Source organism: Schistocerca piceifrons, chromosome 1, assembly GCF_021461385.2.
Source record: "Schistocerca piceifrons isolate TAMUIC-IGC-003096 chromosome 1, iqSchPice1.1, whole genome shotgun sequence".
In the NCBI taxonomy this organism is placed as follows: domain Eukaryota; kingdom Metazoa; phylum Arthropoda; class Insecta; order Orthoptera; family Acrididae; genus Schistocerca; species Schistocerca piceifrons.
In genome coordinates, this window is record NC_060138.1 from 423,130,527 (window position 1) to 423,140,436 (window position 9,910).

The 9,910-nt window shown below is 40.4% G+C and overlaps 1 non-coding gene across 1 annotated transcript; it reads left to right on the plus strand.

Annotated features, from left to right (window-relative positions):
* Window positions 1-7,896: 7,896 nt before the first annotated feature.
* Trnag-acc lies at window positions 7,897-7,968 on the plus strand. Its single transcript has one exon. It is a non-coding gene; the product is annotated as a tRNA-Gly (tRNA).
* Window positions 7,969-9,910: the final 1,942 nt, after the last annotated feature.

Genomic DNA, 9,910 nt, shown 5'->3' on the forward strand with positions numbered 1-9,910 from the left:
ACGTTCCAACATTGTAGGAACCACAGCAGTGTGCGGCCGACCGGCACTCGGGGGATTGGACAGGTCCGCGCGACCTTGTTGCGATGATGACAGCCACCTCGCCCAATGACTCGCCGCGCTTTTGTTCACTGCCAGTCTTCGTAGACATTCTGCAAACACCAACGAATATCTGCGATGCTCTGGTTTCCAAAAGCAACCCAGTGACAGTTGTCTGCTTGGAATGTACCTCCGCTACATACACACTTTTGAAGGCTTCGTATAGCGCCGCCGCATCGGAACTTCATGAAGCTATACGAGCTTTGCAGGAATAGTTCCACAAGATATTCCGCATTTTTCAAGCGAAATTGTCCGAGAAAAAAGTGTTGCGTTGCTTATTGAACGTCCGTTGTATCAAAAAATTGAATTCGCTGTTTTCAGGGCACAGTATCTCCCAAGTTGTCGATGCGTTTGTATCATTGTTTTAATTAATTAACATTACAGAACTTGTCGTTTGGGTGAAACAAATTACCTGTGACGTTTTTCAGTCATGATTGTGATACTTCAGTTTCTCTAGAAAGCTGTCCATAGAATCTGTCGAAAAGTAAGCCGAGCAGTACTCTCATATAAGGCTTTGGAGCATTAGTTCAAGGAATGCATCCCCGTACAAAACCTATAACTCACTGTCTACAAGAGTAAAACAGTAGGTTTTCTAACTTCTAGTAAGACTGCTGGAAACAACTTCTACAAGAAAAACCAAATACTAAAACTCGAATCACTCAAAGAATGCTGGTGAAGTAACTACAAGTTAAAAGATCGATATGGTAATAGATGGGTAATTTCAAGCAATTTTGTGTAGTAGTATATCAGAACATACTTTTACTATGCAGGAGGTTATAATGAGCAAAGGGCCTTCCTTCTGCAGCGGTAGATAAGGAAAATATCGAGCTGTCGCAGTCCATACATGATACACGAAAAGAACGGAGAATCCAATACAATTAAATCGCAACATCGTCTGCCGCTACTGTTCATACCCTCTCTGACTTAAAAGTATGTTCATTTTATGAGATACATGTGTGAGAAATTTTGAAATATGATTAATGTGCTTCATATTCATAAAGAGAAAAGTCTTGTTTTATAATTATTTACTACATACTATATTACACGGTCCAGTCACGTTAGTGAGATCAGCGCCTATATTCGACGTTAACGTGCAAAAACCACTCACAGACGGCCGTTGGCACAACTAGCGGTGGAGGGTACATAAAGCGTGTCAGGGGGACGTGGAATAAACTGTTGTCATAACGCGGAAAGGGAGCGTGTTATCTGACGTTCAAAAGAGAATGACCATTGGCTTTTGGGTCAGGGCCTTAAGCATTTCCGAAATGGCTACTTTTGTAAATTGTTCGCGTGCCGCTATGTTTAAAGTATGCCGTGCATGGTAAAATGGCACAATCCAAAACCGACCCCAAGTCATTTGTGGTACACTACAGGTGTAAGTGGGCTGCCTCTGTGTTGGCAGCGCTGTGTGGTGCTTTGCATTGGATCTCTGACAGCGCTTTCTTTGCAAGAGACTCTGTGGCTGGTTGGACTCGTTGTTGGAAGTTAATGGCCAGTACTGTTGGGCAGTTGCAAATTAGTCGCCAGCAGTGATGAATGTTAGATGTGAGAAGTTAGCATTGATGGAGGGTTAGCATAGGCTAACGATCTGTACATGTTCGACTTGGAGATTGAATATTATTCATGATTATATACCTTTGTACTAGATGTCAATGACGATTTATATTCGTGTCTGAACTGGATGTCACATTACTAAGGTAAAAAAACAATACATTATTTGGTTTGCAACAAAATCTTTCGTTGCTAACTACATGCCTATTAGTAGTTAGACTCTTTTATTTAGCTGACAATATTGACGCTGGAGCCTGGTTCTTTCATCCATGCTCACTGCTACTCATTGGCGACAAAGGCCGGAATTTACACCCCACTACCACAATTGAGCGGCGACAGATAGCCTTTCCAGATGACTCATGTTTTAACCACATGCCTATTAGTAGTTAGTGGCTTTAGTAGTTAGAATCTTTTATTTAGCTTGCAGTAATAGACGCTCGCTGTATTGCGTGATGAAGGTTTATTGTGAGGTAAGTGATTAAAGAAATGTGTAGGTTATTGTCAGGATATGTTTTTAATCAGGTCATTCTTTTGGATTAATTATTTGAAGTCAGGTTATCTTTTTTTGCGTTGCGCTAGCATATTGTGGGTCTCAGTCATTCAGCAATTTAAGTATAGCCACACTCATCTAAATAAAAAAGTTTCATCTGTCGACCCTTAGCCCAGGATATGTAGTGGAACCTTCTGATTTTTCTGGTAGTTTGAATAATTAGTGCATGATTAGAAATTATTGTTACTGATAGCGCGTAATTGTATAGAGAATATCCTTTGTAGTAGTAGTCCGCCCCGGTAGCTGAGAGGTCAGCGTGACAGACTGTCAATCCTAAGGGCCCGGGTTCGATTCCCGGCTGGGTCGGAAATTTTCTCCGCTCAGGGATTGGGTGTTGTGTTGTCCTAATCATCATCATTTCATCCCCATCGACGCGCAGGTCGCCGAAGTGGCGTCAAATCGAAAGACCTGCACCAGGCGAACGGTCTACCCGACGGGAGGCCCTAGCCACACGACATTTCCATTTCCATTGTTGTACAGTACTGTAATGAGCAAAGCAATTGTGGCATGCATGTGGAGTTGCACCAAATACACTACTGGCCATTAAAATTGTTACACCACGAAGATGACGTGCTACAGACGCGAAATTTAACCAACAGGAAGAAGACACTGTGAAATGCAAATTATTAGCTTTCCAGAGCATTCACACAAGGTTGGCGCCGGTGGCGACATCTACAACGTGCTGACAAGAGGAAAGTTTCCAACCGAGTTCTCGTACACAAACAGCAGTTGACCGGCGTTGCCTGGTGAAACGTTGTGATGCCTCGTGTAAGGAGGAGTAATGCGTACCATCACGTTTCCGACTTTGATAAAGGTCGGATGGTAGCCTATCGCGATTGCGGTTTATCGTATTGCGACACTGCTGCTCGAATTGGACGAGGTCCAGTGACTGTCAGCAGAATATGGAATCGGTGGGTTCAGGAGAGTAATACAGAAGGCCGTGTTGGATGCCAACGGCCTCGTATCACTAGCAGTCGAGATGACAGACATCTTATCCGGATGGCTGTAACGGCTCGTGCAGCCACGTCTCGATCCCTGAGTCAACAGATGGGGACGTTTGCAAGACAACAGCCATCTGCACGAACAGTTCGACGACGTTTCCAGCAGCATGGACTACCAGCGCGGAGACCATGGCTGCGGTTACCCTTGACGCTGCATCACAGACAGGAGCGCCTGCGATGGTGTACTGAACGACGAACCTGGGTGCACGAATGGCAAAACGTCATTTTTTTCGGATGAATCCAGGTTACGTTTACAGCATCATGATGTTCGCATCCGTGTTTGGCGACTTCGCGGTGAACGCACATTGGAAGCGTGTATTCGTCATCGCCATACTGGCTTGTCATCTGGCGTGATGGTGTGATGGTTTGGGGTGGCATTGGTTACACATCTCGGTCACCTCTTGTTCGCATTGACGGCACTTTGTACAGTGGACGTTACATTTCATATGTGTTACGAGCCGTGGCTCTACCCTTCATTCTATCCCTGCGAAACCCTACATTTCAGCAGGATAATGGACGATCGCATGTTGCAGGTCCTGTACGGGCCTTTCTGGATACAGAAAATATTCGACTGCTGCCCCGGCCAGCACATTCTCAAGATCTCTCACCGATTGAAAACGTCTGGTCAATGGTGGCCGAGCAACTGGCTCGTCACAATACGCCAGTCACTACTCTTGATGAACTGTGGTATGGTGTTGAAGCTTCATGGGCAGCTGTACTTGTACACGCCTTCCAAGCTCTGTTTGACTCAATGGCCAGGCGTATCAAGGCCGTTATTACGGCCAGAGGTGGTTGTCTGGGTACTGATTTTTCAGGATCTATGCACCCAAATTGCGTGAAAATGTAATTACATGTCAGTTCTAGTATAATATATTTGTCTAATGAATACCCGTTTATCATCTGCATTTCTTCTTGGTGAAGCAATTTTAATGGCCAGTAGTGTATTTGCAGTCGCGTTTGCAATTAATTAGATATTATTTTCAATGCTATTTTTAATATGTTTTCTTATTTTTGCTTTTCAGATTATGTTTTTCTGTGTTATCGGTGAAATTCTGTGATAATCATGGCGTGTGAAAAGCGCAACACCAGGCTCCAAAGTAAATTGAGAGGTGACAGTGAAGACGAAAGTAGCGTGTTAGCACCACCTAGCAATGAAGTGACAAATGTCCAAAATAACTTGGTAATTGTGCATAGGGAAATGGACCAGGCAGTAAATAACTGTGTAGATAGTGAAACAGTTAGTGAACGGGGAAGTATTGTCGATCGATCGGTCGGCAATAGGTCGCCTCATGAATGCGAAACGACAGAACAAAATCTTGCAAATAACGTAGATTCGGGTTTTCCGTCCTTACCTTATTCTCAGTTAAGTCAAGACTCACACTCCGCTTTCCTAAATGCGAATGTTGCCGGTGCAAATGCACTACAGAAAAGCACAAAGGAAGATGTTCCTGACACTAATACATTGTTATTACAACTAATGCAACAAATGAGAGAAAAGCTTCAAAATCTAGACACAGTGGAACCAAATCAGGAACGAACACAGCAACAGCTACAAAAGTTAGACACAACGCTTGAAGAAACACGTGTAGGTTTAACTGCTGAGTTACTTAAAATAGAATCTAAACGTCAAAAAGTTGGTAAAGAAGTAAAAACGCAAATTTGATAGCATTTTCAGCCTATTTTTTCGCGACATGAAAACACATTACAGAATCATGCAGCAGCCATAAAAGAACTGCAGACTATTGTTCACAAAAATTACGACACCTTGCAGGCTAAAACTGATTCAGTTGCGTCTACCGATACGGTCACGCAACTTGTACAAAATTAGGAAAACCTAAAGTACACAGTAGATACGATTTCGACACAAATGGACATTCTGAAACTTGGTTCAGAAAAACACACGGAGGAAATCAGTGTATTATCGGAAAAAGTAGTCGAACTTTTGGACGAACTAACCAATTTATCTACGAAGGTAGATGATGATCTGAACAATACAAGACCGGTAACCTTTACTGACACAGAAGAGTACAAACAAATTAGGAAATTCAAACAAAATCAGAATCAAATCAGTACACAGTACAAAAGAGAAATGCGGGAAGTACAAGTCCAGTTGGCACGGGTAATACAAGAATTACATATTTCAGAGGGCATTCGCACTCCGACACGGGAAGAGGGATTTAGAAATACGGAAAAGCCACAAAGTAATAACACAGGACATTTCGGAAATTTTGACCGGAATTGGCAAAGTGCACCGAATCTTGAGATGAAACCACCGACACGACGTAACAGTGACCGATTTGCAACTCGCCGACACAATGATTTTAACTACAAGCTCTTCATCACAACATGTAAATTTAAAACATTCAAAAATTCCGCTAATGATATGCATCGACAAGCTTGGCTTCATCAGTTTGCTCATTGTTTTCCTTCCAATTGGTCATTAGAGCACAGATTGGAATTCATGTGTGGCTATCTAGAAAATGAACCAGAAGTAAGAATGTGATCAGTCATTCGCGTCTGTCACAGTGAAAGATATTTCTATCATGCCTTCCTTTCTTCATATTGGTCTCAGGCTACTCAAGATCGAGTAAAACATAGCATCATAATGATGAAACATTTCGAATAATCTGAATTTTCTAGCTCATTAAAATATTTCGAAGATATGTTGCACAAAAATCAGTATTTGTCAAACCCATACAGCCCATCGGAAATCATCCGTATTTGCTTAATTAAATTGCCTGACATTTAAGACATGTTATTTTGGCAAGACGTTGTAAAGACGACATCGAAGCTTTTCAAGGACTTACGCAAGAACTGGAAATCGACACAGATGGACGCGGGATGCGAAAGCAGGAAAACAACAATTACAGATCACATCTGTCACAATTCCGTGACGACAGAAATAATAACCGGATACGACAAGACTACTTTCATAACACAAATCATGACCAAAATAGACACCACCCGTACGATAACCGTTGGCAAAATAACAATAATTACAGGGAAAGATCACCTCTCCGTGGTAATAATTATGACAGAGCTAACCGTAGAAATAGACAATATAGGAACCAGAATAATTATTATGGCAAACAAAATGACTTCAGATGCAACAGCCCACCTGATTCCGGGAGAAATTCTCCACCACTTCACCGACAAGAAAGAAACTACAGAAACTACTGACATGACGACAGACGGTAATCATGACGACAGACCTGAATTTAACCAGAACTGGCGGAATTCAAAAAGGGCAGAGCCCTCTCGACAAGTTGAAATTGTAGAAGTTAAATCTCCAAATCCCAGTAACGACACACGACAGCAAAGAGATAATAGACAATGACTTTCACCACTGACAGCCACAAAATGTACTTATGAAGCTGACAACGTAGCTGCCGTGATTTTTAATTACGTGAAAATGGAAAACATTAGGAACATCTGACTCCAGGAACAAGACGTAAATCAGAACAATACTGCATATCCTGTAATTCACATCACAGCAATTGACATAAATTTTACGACTGTACTTGACTCTGGCAGTCCTGTTTCAGTAGTTAGTGAAGCAGCTTTTAGTAAATGCAACAAACTGAACAATTGCCCCACACTTTCTTTCTGTAAGATTAAATTACAAGGTGCAATTTTTGGAAAAAGTGTAGATGTATGCCAACAGACCAACTGAGATTTTTTTTTCAAAGCCACAGATTTTCTATGAATTTTCTTATTGTTCCATTACTGTCGACGGAAATTATATTGGGTGTAGACTTTTTGAATGAATATAAAGCAATTTTAAATTTTCATGACACTAAAATAAGTTTAGAGAAAGAAGGTAAGTCAATAGCTTTCAAATTTGAAGATTGGCTTTCAAACCATGACGAGGAATTTAATCGGCATTACCTCTTGTTGGACCATAGTTTGGAACTTTCGACGGAACTTGACACTAATAATTATTTTGTAAGTATTGTCAGGGATGATATTGATGACATATTAGATACTAACGATTTAATTCAGAATAAAATTCAAACATTTGAGAACTGTAATGACACTGATAGACAGGACCTTTTTGACATTTTGATTTTGCAAGCCCATTCCACAATTTTTACTCACAAAACAGGAACAATTAATGGTTTTCAATACCAATTTCCTGATTTTGAGCACACTAAATTTTGCGACAGACCACATGTAATTCTGGCACATTATAGGGACCGTGTTAGAACGGAAATACAATCTATGCTTGACGAGGGCATTATTGAACCAGAGGCAAGCTCATACAACAATCCTTTAAATGTTGTTGAGAAGAAAAACGGATCGATCAGGCTTGTCTTAGAATCGAGACAAATAAATACCATCATCATTTCTGAAATAGACAGGCCGCAAACGTTGGAAGAACTTCTTTAAAATTTCAATGGTTTAAAAGTGTTGACTTCTATTGATCTTCTACAAAAAAAAAAAAAAAAAAAAAAAAAAAAAAAAAAAAAAAAAAAAAATCTGCAGTTTTCTATGTCTTGTGAATTTTTACCGTCGTTTTCTGAATATGCAAATTTTAGTAACACCAAAACCTTGTTCTCTCACTGGGAAAAATACTATTTGGAACTGGGATGAACAGGCACAGTTGGGATTCTTTGAAAGAAGCTCTACTTAACGCACCAATCTTAGCTCACCCAGATCTGTCACAAGATTTCTGCCTTAGCATGGATTCCTCTGTCCGCCTCCGTAGCGTAGCGGTAGCGTTACTGCCTACCATGCAGGGGGCCTGGGTTCGATTCCCGGCAGGGGACTGGGTGTTGTGTGTCCATCATCATTGACTCGCAAGTCGCCGACGTGGCGTCACCTGAAAGGGACTTGCAATACGGCGGCCGAACTTCCCCGAATGGAGCCTCCTGGCCAACAATGCCATACGATCATTTCATTTCATGGATTCCTCTAATGTTGGTGTTGGTGCCCTCATTAATTCAAGAAGCCATAGAAAATGAAACTATTGTTCAGAAAACCATCGCTTTTGCTAGCCGCATGCTAACAAAACCTGAAAAAAAATTATTCCGTCACTGAATTAGAAACTTTAGCTATCGTTTGGGCATTTCACAAATTTCGTTTCTTTCTTTCTGGGAAACATCTAAAAGTTTATAGTGATCATTGTGCATTACAATTTCTTATGCCATCAAAATAAAATCATGAGAGGTTAAAACGTTGTTTCGGCAAGAATTCCACTTCACGATAGTCTACATTCCTGGCAAGGAAAACATGGTTGCGGACGCACTGTCACCTGCACCGGCTAGCCCTGACAAAAATAACATAGAAGCTAACCTTGAGAAAAATTTCAGTATTCTTTACCGACGTATACCGCATGATAATTGCTTTGAAGTTGAAACTCTGTGTACTATGAAAAGTAAAGGACTACACCACATTTCCCATGTAAAACCGTTTATTGAGAGATAATTTGCTTTCTAACTTAGTCTTTGCTATAAAATTTTTTACTTAACGTTACTACTATACTTTGTCACACTTAGAAACTGTTAACATGCAACGATGTTTTGAAGTCAACTATCCAGTCAAGAACCTATGGAACTTATTAAGACAGTAACTCTACGAGTCCATTCTTATAGGGAACAGACGACACAGTCTCAGTGTGTGTACATTTTGCTTGTTCGTTGTACGATTATGTCACGACTATAAAGTTCACATTCTTGGAACATACACTGATAATGAGGTTTTACTGCAACATTTTGGCTTACTTGAAAAGACATTTTATATTTAAAGTACTTTCAAAGAGGTTACAATTGACACAGTATTTCGTTTGTCTGAGGCTACAAAATTATACTACGATACTACTAATGAGTGACACAGTTTGAGTGACACAGTTTTCATTATTGTTTTTGCGCTGCATTTGTTTCATGTCTGCACAGTTTTCTGCGTTCTTCTGAAAAGTAAAACAATTTTGGTACTGACTCTTGTGACATAGCTACAATGAGTTAGGTATTTTTCGTAACACAACAATATGTTATAGTACAGTGCTTTCTTGATCATGGTGATGTACGTAATAACTACGACATCTGTACGCATAGCATTTTTACTTTTGTATATGACAAGGTAAGTACATTGACTTCTGGAGAACTTTGCTTATGATCGTCGATAACTAAGACACTTGGCACATTTTTACCGTTAGCCAATGACAGAAATTATGTTACAGCAAGACACACAGTTTATCTCTACATGACACGCGTTTGAGTGATTATTTTTCGTACTTGGAATATATTTAGAAATATTTTAGAACTACTATGATACGGAGAATGTTTTTGGCAATACATTTCGTTCCGTTGTTGTTATCTGTAACATCTGAGGGTATAATTACATCAACCCACAGGGGGGTACACGCTTACTTTGTGTAGCATGCGTGTGGTAAGCGCAAGGAGCCCTAGCTAAAATGGTATCTGCTTATACAACTTTACACATCGGTATCAACCCACAGGGGGGTACACGCTTACTTTGTGTAGCATGCGTGTGGTAAGCGCAAGGAGCCCTAGCTAAAATGGTATCTGCTTATACAACTTTACACATCGGTACCATATTTCTATAACACAGAATTACACAGCTATCTGATCATTTAACTGAGAGAGACAAACATTTTTTTACTACGTCAGTGACAAATATTTACGTAATTACACAGTTAGATTACTTCACACTTATAAAATTGTACTTTGTCCGCGTTTTGAAACTGTTCACT